Genomic DNA, 5,000 nt, shown 5'->3' on the forward strand with positions numbered 1-5,000 from the left:
GCACACACACACACACACACACACACACACACACACACACACACACACACACACACACACACACACACACACACACACACACACATCTCTCTCTCTCCCTCTCTCTCTCTCTCTCTCTCTCTCTCTCTCTATATATATATATATATATATATATATATATATATATATATATATATATAGAGAGAGAGAGAGAGAGAGAGAGAGAGATAAACTGAAAAGGTATGAGTATGAACGAATATCAAGTAATGTACTTGGCCGGTTTCGATTATATATATGTATTTCTAGCGAAGATTTAATCGACTACACACACACACACACACACACACACACATATCTATATCTATATATATATCTATATCTATCTATCTATCTACCTATCTATCTATCTATCTGTCTATCTATCTATCTATCTATCTATCTATCTATCTATATATATATATATATATATATATATATATATATATATATATATATATATATATATATATATATGTGTGTGTGTGTGTGTGTGTGTGTGTGTGTGTGTGTGTGTGTGTGTGTGTGTGTGTGTGTGTGTGTGTGTGTGTGCGCGCGCGTATGCGTGTGTGCCCCAAGCATGTGAGCGAGAAATTGTACACTCAGAAATGAAAAGGTTCGACCGCAAAGCAAGCGAAGCCAGCGGATAACGGGTGCAATCAAAATAGTTTCCGACGAGCACACGATCGGCTACTTCGTTTGGAGGACAGATTCGAGGCTTATAATACAAAGCGAGTGGAGGGCGGACGTCCTGGGTTTTCCTCTCCAGTAAACACAGTGATCACCGCTTCCGTTCATGTTTGCTTTCATACATATGCACAGGTAGATCTGTGTGCGTCTGTTTACGTATACAACTATCTATATTCATGATATATACGTAATCATTACACACACACACACACATATATATATATATATTTACATATATTTATATATATATATATATATATATATATATATATATATATATATATATTTATATATATATGCATTTATCAAGTATATATATATATATATATATATATATATATATAATTTTTTTTTTTTTTTTTTTTTTTTTTTTTTTTTTTCTTTTCTTTTTAACGGTAGGTTCATGTTTGAGCCGCCGTGGCCACAACATGATACTTAATTGTAGTTTTCATGTTGTGATGCTCTTGGAGTGAGTACGTGGTAGGGTCCCCAGTTCCTTTCCACGGAGAGTGCCGGTGTTACCTTTTTTTAGGCAATCACTTTCTATCTATCCTGGCTTGGGACCAGCATCGACCTGGGTTGGCTTGCCCACCCAGTGGCTAGGCAGGCAACCGAGGTGAAGTTCCCTGCCCATGGGAACAACGCGCCGGCGTCCGATGCTCTAACTACTCTTTCTCCTCTTCACTTCCTTCGTGGAGCAATTCAATTCACAAATTTTAAACGGCGAACAAGGTTCCAAAATCCCCCCCCCATACACACATACACACGCACATAGAAAACTGGTACCGAATTTGTTGGAAATAAAAAATGAAATAAAATCCATATCCGGGAGCCAAGAAAAACTCAATTGAGTGCAACCTCATAAGTTGAGCATAAAACTTATTTGATTAGTAAATTTGACACTCGAGACTCAGAAAGAGTCTCCGACTTTTTCTGTAATTTCACTCGCATGCTCTCATTTAAATGTCTTTTTAATAATCCTTCCTGGTCTTGCACAACAGAAACCGGATCCTACCTCAAGCCTTAACGATGGTGACCTGAAGTTGCCCCAAGACAAATCGATGTTACAATAGATTTGGCAGGTAAGTTCAAGTGCCAAGGTCGTTTGCGTTAGTGTCTGTGCAGGGTAGAAGGAGGGGGTGGGGGTGGTGATCGTGTTTTTATGCGTCTGTGTGCGTCCGTAAGCATGTGTGAGTCAAGATGTGAGTGAGTAAGCGATGCGTGTGTAAATGATTATGGCAGATCATGGATCATAGATTCGCCAGTCTTTTCTTTTTTTTCTTTTCTTTTTATTTATTTATTTTTTTTTTTAAGATGTCATAGATTAGTGCCAGCATCTCGAATGCATGTCATCGATATTTGCAGTTCGCTGTGCATATACCGATGATCTATCTATATACATATTAAGGCCATTAAGTGTCATTTTATGAATTCCTCGTACTTTAATAGGAATATAAATGATTTGCCGATTTCTTCTATATTAATAATAATAAAAAACGAAAGCTAAACAAACAAACACACCGACGGAAAACAAGAAAACTTTCCAAACAAACAAAACTGCTTTCCAAATTAATTTCCTTAAAACACTAAATCCAGTTATTGCTACATAAAACTGTGGGAAACGAATGATACTTTTCCTTAGAGGGTAATCCCTATCCCAACAAAACAAAGAGTACGCATACTGAAAAAAAACCTAAAATATCCTTTTCCGAAAAATGTACGCACAAAACAGACAATGCCAAGACTGACAAGGAAAATAGAACAACACCCCTTTACCTGTCGATTTTCAGAGCCTCCTAGTTTAGAAATATGTGCTTAAAATCATCAAGCACCCCATTTTTTACTCAACAAATTTACTTAATTTTCCATTAACATCTTGTCTAACCTTCCCACACATTACCTTCATCTACTCGAAAATCCACAACAGTCTATGTACATCAGCCTTAGTCTGTCGTGAACCTTCAGGAAATCTACTTAAACTACTTTTAACATCTACCTTAAGCTACCCTCATCATCCATCGTCTTCCGCAACATCTACCAGTTTACCACTCTCTACCTCAGACATTAAACCCAATCTACCCAAATCTTATACGTTTCACCACAAATCTACTCTTACTCTACCCCAGCGTCTACTCATTTACCTCGGTTCGCTCCTAAACCATCGGCAACCCACCCATAAAACGTCATCACTATCGGTCAGTGACTTTTCGCGTAATCCTTCTGACAAACGAGCGAGCTGAGAAACCAACCAATAAAATAGTCAATTAACAAATGATTGGATATAAAGGTATTGTTTAACTTTGTGTCGTGTGTTGGCATGTATTTATTTGTATGTGCGTTTGTTCCATGGGATGCAGCTGTCAAACGTTAAGGGTAGATAGTATTATGTGATGGTGTTATCAATTACGTAATTAGAATCATTCCCTTTTATTCGCAAGTGGGATCATTCAGTAGGTCATTTCACTCATTACTACTAATACTTTCACTGTTATCTTCGTTACCATAAAAAATTACCATAAATTATATATAATCATAATTGACATGGCCTACATCATCATCGTTAATGGCGCGGTATAATTATCTCCAGTGGAATTCTTAATTCAGTTGTTATCATTTCTACTACAGACTTGTCACAGTGAGAATATGGATTAACATAAAGTCATTATTATGATCATTATCGTAAAAATATATTGTGAACAAAAAGTGATAGCATGAATGCCATAAATAATATGTCAATTACCAGCATTATTATTGCTATTACTATATTGATAATGACTACCGATGATAATCTTCTATTTTCTATTGATGAAGGGAACTTCTGATGATATGAATTTCCATTATATTGATCGGTAACGTTTCTTAATTTTATTACATTCGCTCCATTGCCATTCACTTCATAACGTTATTAATCATTGTGTATGTATATAATAATGATAAAAACAAACAAAAAAAGAAAAAAAAAGAAAAACAACAACAACAACAAAAACAAACAGAACTAAATCATTGTCTTTCAACACCGCACTCCTAACTTCCCTAGAAAAAACAACAAGTAACAGAAAAAACAGACACATAAAAGATTTGTGCCAACTCATCCGTCCAATTATAAAGAAGAACAAAACCCTATCCAAATATTCGAGACGGCGAAACTGTCTCTCTCAGACCTAAAGAATTATTGCCCCTTGCGCACTCAATAATGTAACTCCTCGGCCCTCGGCTGCCGCGGCCTTTATACATCTGATCCCTCATTTCTGTAACCAAAACAATTACACGTCGAATCCCTCGGTTTTGACTACTCATTCCCCATCCTTTACAAAGAGCAATAGGGTGTTTCTGAGCCTGGACATTTGTATTCCTGATGGCTTCTATTGTCTCGCCATCCTGATTGTCCAGAGTGACTTTCAATATCTACATACAATTATTACCTCTCCCCCTGCTGTTGAGAACTAATATACAATAACCGTCCTGGTGCATTCCAAGTACTGACGGGTATAATATTTTAAGCGGGAAATTAAGGCGGGAGTTTATATACATATTCAGGTCAGACTGGCGCTATTTTGTCTGCGGCAGAATTTGTAAATTATGTTGACGTTATGTTGAATATTGTTTAATTTGACTTTAAATGAATGTACACAATTGGTTAGAAAGAAGTGTAAAAAAAAAAATCTCAAGCATGGTCGATGCAAATGCCATTAAATATTAACGTGTCGCCTTTTATTTTTCCGTGGTTTTGCGTTTTCACTTTTATGAAGGCTCTTGACTTCCATGTAAAAACAATTTTTTCCTAAATCTGATAATATAAATATCGTAAACAGACTGAAATAGGATTTTGTATGCTGAGATTACTAATGAAATATGTGACTATTTGCCTGGCACTGGAAAATACACAAATTCTCTATATACTGCTTGTTGAGATTTCCCTGTTAAGAGCACTCCCACCCTCCCTGTTTCTCTCTCTCTCTCTCTCTCTCTCTCTCTCTCTCTCTCTCTCTCTCTCTCTCTCTCTCTCTCTCTCTCTCTCTCTCCTCTCTCTCTCTTCTACCACACACACACACACACACACACACACACACACACACACACACACACACACACACACACACACACATATATATATATATCCCTCCCTCCCTTCCTCTCACTCTGTCTGTCTCTCTCTCTCTCTCTCTCTCTCTCTCTCTCTCTCTCTCTCTCTCTCTCTCTATCTATCTATCTATCTATCTATCTACACACACACACACATATATATGTGTGCGTGTGTTTGTTTACTCTCTCTCTCTCTCTCCTCCCCCTTTCCT

This window comes from Penaeus monodon, chromosome 8 (assembly GCF_015228065.2).
Source record: "Penaeus monodon isolate SGIC_2016 chromosome 8, NSTDA_Pmon_1, whole genome shotgun sequence".
Lineage (NCBI taxonomy): Eukaryota > Metazoa > Arthropoda > Malacostraca > Decapoda > Penaeidae > Penaeus > Penaeus monodon.